The sequence below is a fragment of the Arvicanthis niloticus genome, chromosome 17 (genome assembly GCF_011762505.2).
Source record: "Arvicanthis niloticus isolate mArvNil1 chromosome 17, mArvNil1.pat.X, whole genome shotgun sequence".
Lineage (NCBI taxonomy): Eukaryota > Metazoa > Chordata > Mammalia > Rodentia > Muridae > Arvicanthis > Arvicanthis niloticus.
In genome coordinates this window covers 22,932,135-22,944,769 of record NC_047674.1, presented here as the reverse complement: position 1 = coordinate 22,944,769, position 12,635 = coordinate 22,932,135, and the positions used below count along the sequence as shown (strand labels likewise).

At 36.8% G+C, this 12,635-nt stretch overlaps 1 protein-coding gene across 5 annotated transcripts in view; it reads left to right on the top strand.

Moving 5' to 3' along the window:
* The first annotated feature begins 1,560 nt into the window (after positions 1 to 1,560).
* Positions 1,561 to 12,635, top strand: part of Nyap2 (neuronal tyrosine-phosphorylated phosphoinositide-3-kinase adaptor 2) — a 270,048-nt gene continuing 258,973 nt past the window's right edge. The window contains exons 1-2 of one of the 5 annotated variants that reach the window (XM_076914927.1): positions 1,561 to 1,680; positions 2,072 to 2,558. The gene's annotated coding sequence lies outside the window, so the exon portion shown is untranslated. Of the gene's footprint in view, positions 1,681 to 1,839; positions 2,559 to 12,635 lie in introns of those variants that run through there. The other 4 variants (XM_034521092.2, XM_076914930.1, XM_076914926.1 and 1 more) reach the window with 4 other exon arrangements.

The following is a 12,635-nucleotide window of genomic DNA, read 5'->3' as shown; positions in this document are numbered from 1 at the left end:
CTCTATTTATCCCTAGTATATATTATATATGTTATATTACATATAATATATAATATGTAATATAATATATAATGTGTATAGCATATAATGCATATAATATAGTACAATATAATACATGATATGTGATTGTGATATGTAATATATAATATAATGCATCATATGTAATATATCTATTTATATTAGGGATATATAGAATAATATTATGTGTTGGCTTTATTTTTTCCCAAGTTTAACTTAAAAACAAATGTATAAAATCATAGGACAGTCCTAGTTGTTACTTAAAAATTAGAAAGCTGACCTGAAGATTGCTGCTTTTATGGTTTATGTATGCATAAAGATATTTTCATAATGAATTACTTATGAATTGAGATATTTAATTCTAAAGAAAGCAACTTGCAAGCAGAAGCTATTTACAGTAAAAATTACTGGGAGAAGGTGACATAAAACTGTAGAGACCACTGTGCAATAATATGGACATATTTTCTCATTAACTGGTTTATTACTACCATAGTAGTCCTTTATTTTTTTCCTCCCCCTTTTTTTCTTTCTTTCTTAACTTCTTCCCATCCTTTCTTCATTTCTTTACTCCCTTTTGCTTCTTGTCTTATCATAATGTAGAATAAGACCCGGGAATCATCCTGTTACATCATATGCAAACAACATATTTTTAAAAATCTATTTTTGTCATTTACTCTGAGGAAAAACAAGCTTAAAAATTGGATTTGTCATACACACACATATTCACACAAGTATATAAATATATTGTGTATGTGTGGGCAGAAGTATATACACACGTGTCAATCACAGTCTATAGCATAAGCTATATATATGCACGGATTCAGTGGAATATTAAGAAAAGAATCCAGAGTCTCTTTGGGGAAGTCAAGAAATAGAATGACTTTAAATCATTTCTGCAGTGAGTCTGAAGGAGGTAGGATCACATATGCCATAATCACTGTACATTTGAATTTGGTTAAAGCGTTGCAGTCCAAGAGAGACCTTTGTTCTGTGGACGTGCCCTGTGCACGTTCTTCCAAGTGGGCTAGTTTTATTCTCATGCCATGGGAGCAGGTGGCATGAAGCTGTTTTGATGAGGTTAAAAGACTCCTCCCCCCTCTCCGCAAGCAGCAGCCTGAAGTACGTCAGCAGTAATTGTGTGCATGGCTCTGCTGTGCAGGGTGGGTGGAGGCAAAATTGCTATTAAATAAGGGCATCAAACTGAGATCTGAGAGTTCCGTTTAAGTTGTTCATTGTTTTTATTAGCCCCACCAGAGTGGAAACCTTATAACTTAAGTATCGTCATTGCAAGAATAATAATTCTGATTGTTTTAAATTTTTCTTTCCAAAAAGACTGGTTTAGTGCTCTGTAGTGGATGTAAATGAAGAGGTTTCTTTATCCTCGTTTTCTTTTATTATTGACAAATCAGACTTTAGCTCAGTTAGATAAAAGAAGGAGGTTTTGTTGTTTGAACTTGAGGCCTTTAATGAGGATAGGAGCCCCTGGGGAGCTGAAATCGGTGCTGCTTTGGGGGGGGGGGGTTCTTGCCATTTCTTCAGTTGTTCCTTTCCAGTGGGCCTAGGGTGTGGGAACTATCCAAGGTGCTAGGATGCTGGCAGCTTTGCTGCTCAATGCAGGCGGAGTGCAGAAGCTGAGGAGAGAGATTACCGCTTATTGAGAAGGTACGTTCTTTGTTTCAAAATCCCTGATTAATCAGCAGCAGTAGCAGCAGCAGCAGCAGCAGCAACAGACTAAGGCAGCTGGAGAAAAGAGAGAAGCAGGGAGGGAGGGAGTCGGGAGGGAGGGAAAGAGACGACAGGGAGAGAGAGAGAGAGAGAGAGAGAGAGAGAGAGAGAGAGAGAGAGAGAGAGAGAGAGAGAGGAGGGAGAGAGAGAAACACATCAGAGCCAGCCAGAGCAAGCTGGTTGTCATGGGGGAGGGACGATGCTACCAGCCAGGCTTCTCCAAACCTTCTGTATGTATGCAAGGAGAAAGAGCATCTTTGGGGCTGAAAGGAGACATTTAGAGAGGATGTGTCTGATTTTCGTTTCCATTTATTTTTTTTCTTCACAGAACATGATCAAATGAGGTACCTTAGCCAGCTTGGTGATTGCTTCGGGTCTTATAATCATCTGTGTAGCAAAGTGGGTAAAATTATTCAATTTCTTCCCTGCTGGACCTGGAAGGAGAGGGGCTGTGCGCGCATCCCCACCCATTAGCTATGCCCTCTTTTCTCTGAATGTCGATTTAACGAAGCAAGCACCTGTCTTCTGCCACTGCATCTTCCTTGCAAACTTTAAAAGGCATTTCATCCGATAGAAAGAACATCGAAAATGCTCTGATCTTTAGTGATGAAGAATCTTGGATTCGACACTTTTCACATCCAGATATAATGCACTTTAATTGAAGAAATACTGAACTGAACCTACAAGTCTCTTTCTTATGGTGCTGGATTACTTCTACCGAACTGCCCCGAGACCAGCCCTGAGAGAGGGCTCTGACAGACCCAACTCACCTCCTGACTATTCCACTTAGTTTTCCCCTGGGAACTTAATTTTTGGTATGTATCTCATTTTTCAGATTCTATAAGCATGCTCATTGAATCTAGAACTAAGGAGAGGAAGCAATTGATTATGAAATGGAATGAATTTTTGTTAGGGATACTTAATGCTGAAGTTTGCATGTTTTATTAGGTGAAGCAGAAATAAAGATACAACATGGGCATCCACACTGCAAGTGAGCCCCTGGCTATTTTTAATCCCATACTCACTTAGCGATTACCATAGAAATGCTAAATGGATTTTCATTAGTAAAATAAGCCATGTTGAATTATTAAAAGAATTGGAAGTATTTCCATGCCATTAATTACTATTCACGTCGTGCTTGCTGCTATTTACCTTAATTCCATACCATAAATATTTCACAACAGGCTCAGTTCAACGGTGTCATCAGAGAGAGCCCAGTTTTGCATTTTCAGAAAGAAAGATATGTATTCTACCAAACCTTATTCAAATTGCTAGACATATTTTGAAGGTGAAACTGCGTATTCCTGGCTGATAACAAATAGACATTTTTTTTTTCAGAAAATGTGTTTTAATACTAGCCAATATCTGGAAGGTTTCCTTAGTCTTAACAAAATGTACATCTTCTGTAGAACTTTAGGTGGCCTTGTTTAACTTGGGACATGTACTTATTTCATTGAAATAACTCCATTCTAATTTTTTGGTCTACGCAGGAGTGTTTCCAATACTCAGAATGTAGGCACATCTGGGAAAATACTGTATTTAAAAATGCTCATTTTTACTGAAAAATACTAAAGTTGCTTTTTTACTAAAGGAGTACATTCACTTTTCTAAATGTAGTTTTCACTATAAACTTTATATTTTTCAATATAAAGGCATTTAATGGAAGAGATTATAGGGTATAATTATGATAAATTTAGTATCTATGAATTTATAATCAATTAGCATAAAGTAATAAAATAGAAAGTAGGAACAAAAATCAGTCTCCTAAATTTTCATATTTTGGATATGCTCCAATTTATTGATGTATTGTTAAGTGTTACCTTAACAATTAAAGGGGAAATGGGAGTCAGATGTGTACAAATGGTTTTGTTTTTTTCAAAAATTAGAATGTACTTTTCATGTACATTCAATGTCCAATTCAGAGAAGAAGGTAATTCTGTGAGGGACATTTAATAGTTAGAAAATTGTGAGACAAGACCTGTGAAAAATAATATAACTTTGCAAAAGACAAGAAGAGTTATGAAACTTGAATGGTTTGTAAAGTTGTGCAGAAGTGTCAAAATCTCAGTGTAAAGAATGGTGCCTATTGTTTAAAATAAATCAATCAGTCATAGACTCCCAACTCAATTAGATGGCTTCCACTCTAGCTCCAGTCAGCAATTTATTAAACTCCCTGTATCTGCTTTACAAATACTGCCTTGTAAGCGTCTGGAACCAACTGGCCCAAGGCTCCACAAAGTCCCTCAGCCACTGGCTCTTTGCTTGAGCCTCTAATGTAAGAGAGGATATATGAAATGCTTTAAGACCTTTGGTAAAAGACACCATGACAGCCTGGAAGTTAGGGAAACGGCTGGTAAAAGATTTTACTGCACTTGTATGATCTATGCCCACTTCCCAATTTGGGGGAGGGAGATGAAGGAGAAAAACTCACTGAAAAGAAATCTGCTTTCTGAGGAAGAAGTAATCAACGCCTTTGTAGTTACTCCTGCAGGCTTTCTTGGTGGTAACTTCTTTCCCCATTTTGTGCAGAACAGCTGGATTTTGAGACCACTGAGAATGAGAATATGAACATGACCATTTGTGGGATGGGGGACAGAATTCTAAGCACAGATCAAAATATCTGACACTAGTATTTGATAGCCTTAAGACTTTTATTGCAAAAACAACTGGACATCATTGGCATGGCTATGGGTTTTAACTCTGGTATCTAGTTTAGAAGTCCTAATCTGAAGTTAGCAAATTTCAAATAGGAATTTGGGTATGTGTTTAACATATGCATGTGAAGCCTGATTACTACATATTTTTTCATATGCCGTGTGTGCTGTGTGGTTTTAGATTGGTGTAAGTACATGCAAAAAAATGTAAAATGGTCCTTATACTGCTGAACAATGCAACAACCCAACAAGAACAAAATAGTCAAAATCATCTGGGGAGACTTTCATTGGACCTAAGCACCTAGCATTCTCCACCTTAGGGAAATTCAATGATTGTAATGAGAAGGAAAATTAAATTTTAATAACAAAAATCCCAAGAACTTCATAGAGCATTAAGACAAGTGCCATTTGAAAGCCTCAAAAATATAAGAAGAATAGACACTAGGAATTTTGCATGATCCTCAAATGAATTAAAACTTAAACAGAAAGAAAGGGTAAAATATCCAGCCCTACATCATTTATTCTTTTCTATGCATATGATATTTCAGTGGATCACCAATCACGTTATGACAAGGGCATAAAGTGAACTTTACTTTATGCTGGTCATAATATTATCTTGCAGGATTTACTGGGATCTAAAATGCAGAGATTCTTATGAGACTTTAAATATGGTAAAGCAATTCTTTCCCAAATCATTTTTTTCTCATTCTCAAACACTCAATGTAGGTGGAAAAAATAAGATTAAAGAAGTTTCTTGGAAAAGCTAAGTCTTACACAGAGAAGAGCTTTATTTTAAAAATGTGGGGTAAAAAGTTTAGAAAGGAAAAAAAAAAGACAAAAAAACCCACTACTGATCAGGAAACTGGTGGAATTGGTTTACTCAGAGGATGCTGGTACATATGAAATTCTGCTCTGGGTAAGGAGAACTAACATCTTATGGAGTGAGTGTGCACTTCCACCAAAGCCACCCTTACAGAGCTGGAGTGGTAGGTATAGTAACGCAGGAGGTTACACCAATTCAAGAATTGGTTCAGGATTTTAAACAAAGGGAAGAGAGATGCTTAGACACAGATCAAAGAGAACAAGACAGTTTGACTGTTCATTTGAATCTCTTTGTGTGACTTCTCTCACACACCAGTGTGTGTCTTTGGGGAACTCAATCTCCCCATGAGTTGATGACATAGTAAATAGACTCTGTGAACCGACACTACACACAGTGGGTTTCCTCATTGGTGGATGGAAAATACCATATAATCACATGACCTTGGTGAAATTTGTATGCATTTACTTTAAAAAATACAACTTAAGTTTCTCTTTAATGCTAAGTATTACATAATGGTTTAGGTCTCGAGTTTCTTTGATGAAAGTATCAGCTACAAAGAGAAAAAAATGGGGATTTTCTAATTTTATGTTTCTGTCAGTATCATTTGGACATACATGATTTTTTTACTGTGTGTGTTTGGGTAATGAGAGTTTTATTTCTGTGGGAACATTTGGGAAGAATTAATATCAACATCAATATCAGGTCTAGATTTAACACTGGTAAGGAGCAATGATGGCTCTGTTAAAAAATATATGTAGAAAATTCAATATGATGTTAAATGCTTAGTTTAATTTTTTGGCCATGATAAGAGTTTAATTAGTACATTTTAGTTAAATCAAGTTTCAGATTTTAGAAAGCGTCCCAATATTGCACTGCATTTCGCTGTAGTCTTTGTGAAGGGTGTGGTCAACAGACTATAAACAACAAAGATACAATATTACACTCTGTAGGCTTTGTAAAAGGTGTGGTCAACAGGCTATAAATAACAAAGTTACAATATTACACACTCTAATTGTGAAGGGTGTGGTCCATGGGCTATAAGTCACAAAATCACAATATTATAAACTATTGTCTTTGTGAAGGGTGTGGTCAATAGGTCATAGGTAACATAATGAAAGAACAGTATAAATTGAAAGGTGAAAAAGAATCACTCACTTTAATATCTAACCCAACATCTGTAGCTTTGATATGATCATTCAGGATTGTAGACACAGTAATCTAAATATTAAATGGAGAGAATCTCTGAAGATGCAGAGCCGAGAAATACAAGAGGGCATACAGTAAAGACCCTAATTTTGCTGTGTGTTTCCCGGGATTCTGCACTGGTCATTTGACTAATCCAGGAGAATGCCTGATATGATTTTAAAATTTAGCCATGAATTTCAATAAATACATACATAGAACTTCAGAATTTGAAACAGTGCTGTGACTTCCAAAGAAAGCACACCTTTGTCTACTTTTAGAATGGAGACACAACACTCCAAAAATAGAGGTAGGCAGCAAAAGTCTCCCATTTGTTTTAAACAAACAATGGGTGCAAAAATTTATTGTCGGCCATAAGAAGGCAGAAATTCTCCTTCAACCTTATGCATTCTGTTGTTGCTATATTTAATTCAAAGCCAAGAAAGGGAGATGGCTAGTTATTGAAAAAATATACCAAAGATGGTACATAAAATGTAAAAACCCAGTTGCCTTTTAACAGTGCTTTCTAAAAGACCAACTAAATTTTACTTTCTATTTAAACAGATTTGCAATTCAAGAGCCAAGAAGTACAAGCCTTTGATGGGCTAGATATGGAGCATGCTTTAGTGAACACCTATCTTTTTCATAAGTGTACACTCTGAAAACACATTTATGAGTTACCAGATTTTCATGCTTATTGCAGCAAATGGTAGCAGTTGTAGCCAGGTAGGTAGACAACACAAAGTTAAAATTTCTTTGGACTCTGTTCATTGTGAGAGAGCTCATTTGTCTGAAAGATATCCTTTATTCTGGAAAAGCCATGTTGGAAGAATTGGAATGGAATGTGCCATTTGGTCCATAAATCCCAATGTCTTTGTGTTTTATATATGTGCAATGAGAGGTGTCATGGATAAATATATCGACTACACGTTATTTGGTTGGTAAAGAAATATATTAATTCCTAACTTGGTTCTCATGTGAACATTTGTGATGAAGGAAGTAGTATTGTCTTAAATATTCTTTCCACATGTTTCAAAATAGAATTAGTTTATCAAGGAGCCATGTTGTGAAATATAATTTTGACAGTTAAGAATTGGCAGATCCAACATGATGGCTCAGAGGTAGAGGTACTTTTGTGTGGCCTTGTAACCCTAGTTCCATTATCAGATTCTACAGGTGGTGGGAGAAAGAGTTGATCTCTGACCTTTATTATGCTATGGCAAGCATGCCTGAATATAAATACACATATAGACATGCAGGTGCACATGCATGTGTGTGTGTGTGTGTGTGTGTGTGTGTGTGTGTTGTCTACTTACCTGGCTACAAGTGCTACCATTTGCTGCAATAAGCATGAAAATCTGGTAATCCATAAATGTGTTTTCAGAGTATACACTTATGAAAAAGATAGGTGTTCACTAAAGCACACTCCATATCTAGCCCATCAAAGGCTTGTACTTCTTGGCTCTTGAATTGCAAATCTGTTTAAATAGACAGTAAAATTTAGTTGGTCTTTTAGAAACACACACATATATACACACATAAAATATCACTCAATAGGTATTTTCTAAACAAGTTTAATTTAAACACTAATATGTGGTTGGTGACAGATGGCTCATCTGGTAAAGGTACTTGGTAGCAAGCCAGACAGTTTGATTTGGATCTCCAGGTCCCACATGATGGAGCAGAGTAGCCAACTTCCTCAACTTGTCCTCTCACCTCCTCATGGATGTCGTGATATCATAAACCTCTCAATTAAATATAAATTCATACATGTCTCTAATAGAAACATTTGATTTTAGAAGAATTGTTGAAATGCCATACAGTGAGGAGAGGGAACTTTTAGAGCCAACATCCAGCAGAAAAAAAGGGCTTCAAGTGAAGGATGGGGTTGTCATCCCACATTCAAAACTCTGACCCCTAATTGTTCCTGTCTGAAAGAACTTCAGGGATGGAAATAGAGAGGAGCCTGAGGAAAAGAAGGTCCAATTACAGGCCCAAAATGGGTTTGAGTTCAAGGGGAGGCCCCAAGGCCTAACACTGTTACTGAGGCTATGGAGTACTCACAAAAAGGGACCTATCATGATGCCCTCTGAAAGACCCAACAAGCAGCTGAAAGAGTCAGATGCAGATATTTGTACCCAATCAATGGACAGAAGTTGTTGACCCTTGTGGTTGAATTAAGGAAAAGCTGAAAGAAGTTGAGGAGGAGGGCGACCCTGTAGGAAGACCAGCAGTCTCAATTAACCGGGACCCCTGAGATCCCTCAAACACTGGACCACCAACCAGGCAGTATACACCAGCTGATATGAGGCCCACAACACATATACAGCAGAGGACTTCTGGGTCTGGGTTTAATCAGAGAAGATGCACCTAACCCTCAAGAGTCTTCAGGTCCCAGGAAGTTTAGAGGTCTGGTAGGGTTGAGGATAAGGGTGGGGACATCTTCATGGAGACAGGGTGGCGGGGCAGGGAGAAGGTATGTGATGTGGAACAGTCAGAGGGTGGACCAGGAGGGGAATAAAATCTGGAGTGTAATAAATAAATAGATAGATAGATAAATAGATAGATAGATAGATAGATAAATTAAATAAATAAATAAATAAATAAATAAATAAATAAATAAATAAATAAATGGTTTGGTAAAAGGTTCCACTAGCAATATTATAATCAGGCTTATTGAACACATATACAGCTTTTAAACCAAATCCTCATGTAGTCCATGATGCAACCCATTTCAAGTGCCATCAATTTTTAAATGTAAAGTGAAGCTTAAACGTATTAGTTAATGTAAACCATAGACCTAGAAACAAATTATTTGAGATTTTTAGAGCACATGGAAAAACTTTCACTTGTGCCTACAGGACTTCTTCAGAAACCAACACACTGTATGCTGATTTCCATGGGCACCAGCAAACCAAATACTGTGAGCTTGATCATTGACAGGATGCTAATCTTATTTTAAAGAACATGTGTCAATGTTGAGAAATTTTATCTATTTATCCCAAAAATAGTGGAAGTAAAGCATGCATGGCCAGCTGGTGACATAAACTGTACCAGAATTAGATGTGATGCATTATTCATTCTAGTCTTCTACTGCAATTTGACATTTATCAGTGCCTTGTTGGTAACAGGTGCCCAGTAGGCTCTTAAATAGATGGATGATCATATGACCAAATACCTTCCTAGAGGTGGGTATAGGCACATACATAAACATGCAACCCATTTTTATAATATGAAGTGTAAGTTGACAATATGTTGATTCTCATCTCAAAAAAATCCATGTGATTTAAAGAAATACCTTTTGCATGTATAAATATTTAGCAATAATATTATTTCACATTTCCTCACAACAACAGTTTAAACTCCATGCAATTAGGTCATTAATAATGATAATTAATGTTCAGAATGTTCAGAAATGATCAACAAGCTTTGTTAATAATTACAATATATAGACTGTGTAAAAATCACAGGGATCGGTGGAAAACATCAGCTAAATAAATAAATGAATAAATAAATAAATAAATCTCATTGGATAATCATGCTTCTTACACCTGGGAGAAATACCGTTTTGCTGGAGGACAGAGTAGGAGGAATCATTCTAGCCTGAGGTATTACCTCTAGCATGCTTATAATACTGAGCTGGCTTGCTTAACTGAGGCAAGATTAATTGTCATAAATTTAGGCTGGTCTTTTTGTAGCCTGGAGTACCTACTATGGATGTTCTTCATACAAGTCAATTCCTGACAATAGTAATGCTTTAGCTAGCTAAAAGACACTTTACTGCATTCCTCTCACCAAAGTGGAATTCATTCACAGTAGTAACTTTCTTCTCTTCTAGGTGCCCACCACTTAAGCATGTAACCTGGTGGACTGATGTGAAAATACAATTCAATTGCATTATGTATCTAGAATGGAAAGACTACTAAGCTTTAACCTACTGGAGCTTAAAAATCAAACAAAACATAATAAAAAAATTTAACATAAAGATCCAAAGGCAACAAACAACCTTTAGTTTTTAAAATGTCATACTTGGAACAAATTTAAGATCAGCCTGTGATTCAAATCTGGGTTAAATGGTAGCCAAAAGGCTAATAAATTATGATACGAAATGAGATTTTTGTAACTATAACCTAGGTTATGAAATATGATTTTTCATTTCAGAATGATTATGATGTATACTTAAAAACTTCTACACTTTTTTGCAGTAAATCAACATTTCTATGATTTTCAAAGGATATAGGTTTTTGTTTGTTAACGTGTGCCATTCACTTCTATCAGTTTTCTACACCATGGGGAATGGAAAATTAAGGAAGTCTTATTAACACAGAAGATAAAAAAAGTATGCAATTTTGTCCTTTATTGTTATTAAGGCAGTTTCCTGCCCTATCTTGAATACTTGGAAAGTTCTTCAAGACCTGGTGATTTCTAAAATTTTCTGTTGAACCATCAATTCATCTACTCATCCATCTATGCATGCATGTACCCTTCTATCAACCCATTCATCTATGCATGTATACATCCTTCCGCCAACCCATCCATCTATGCATGCATCCATCTACCTATCCATCTATGCATGCATCCATCTACCCATCCATCTATGCATATATGCACCCATGCATCTACTCATCCATCTATGCACGCATGTACCCTCCATCAACCCATCTATCTATGCATGCATACATGAATTTATCTATCCATCCATCTACGCATACACGCATGCTTCCAGGCATCAACCCAGCCATCTATGCATGCATGCACCCATCCATCAGCCCACACATTCACCACGCACTGACATTGTTGACAGGCTTCTTCATTACATTACTGTGATATTAGCACACTTTAATGTGCATGGGACTGTTTAGTTCTACTCCAAATTCTTCATAACCCTTCTTTCTACTAATCATAACTAATGGGATGTCGCGGCCTGCGCTGCCCCACGTTTGGGGGCCAAAATGTTGCGGATTGCTCTGTCAATGTTGGAACCCGCACTGCCAAAATCCTTGGAGACTAACTTGTTAGCCCTCACTTCCCCAAGCTGCTCCAGTCCGCGGGTCGATGTTCAGCAAGAGAGAGTAAGGACGGATGCGAGCAATGGAGACCAGACAGAGTGTGATTAAATCCCATTTATTCTTCAGTCTCTCTTCTTCTCTCCAAGTCCCTAGTTCCTAGTCCCTAGTGACTCCAAGTTCCAAGTTCCAAGTGCTAAGTGCCTAATGCCTACTACCTAGTTCTTCTGAGTTCTCTAGTCCAAGTGTCTTCTACCTAATGCCTAATTCCTACTCCAAGTTGTACTGAACTCTTCTGTCTGCCTCTTGCCTTTTATATGTCTCACTTCTAAGTCACACCCTTAAGTCATGCCCTTAAGTCACACCCTTAGGTCTTACCTCTAAATCTGATCTCTAAGTCACGCCCTTAAGTCTTGGCTCTAAATCACAACTTTAAGTCTCACACACCCAAGGGAAAATCCTGGGTATCTAAAACAAGATGCTATCAGAGTGTGCTCAGCTGTTGTAGGCTATTGTAATCAAGTCTCTTATCAGGGTATATGGCTCAAGATGGCTGCAAGGATGATAGCCGCCTTCTGTAGGCTCCCCACAATGAGAGATGTGTCTTTCTCACTTTACAGACGGGATATGTGAAGATATGCACTTGGTATAAGTTCCATCTTTGAAATACTGTTTGCTTTTGCTTTGATTTGTCAGTCACTGCTCCTGTGACTTAAGTTTTTAAAGACTTAAAGACTTTTAATTAACAATTCTATAAAGGTATCGAAGCTACTGCTGCAAGACTGCTGAGGATGTGAATGGTTCTGACAATACACCGTATGTGTCATAGTTAATTATGATATGAAGTTATTATATAGGGCCATTTTGAAAATAACACATGGTCACAAAGTATACAGATTAGATGTCAAATTGTTTTTTCTTGATCACGATCATATTTTGTATGGATATTTAAGTTTTATACATTTTCACTTAAATATTTAATGAGAAATATAATTTAATTTTTTCTCCAACATAACTTAATTTTTATTTAAATATGCATGGAAATGTCATTATGATAATGAAAATACAGAATTTGGATTCATGGTATTATAACAACACATTTACAGAAACAAATCATGACTGTAATTATGCAAAGCAAATATCTTCAGCTACAACAGGTACGCATTCACAGGTGGCAGGACAGAGCTCTGCTCCTTTGTCCTGCTGATGTTGCTGCTTAGATGACAC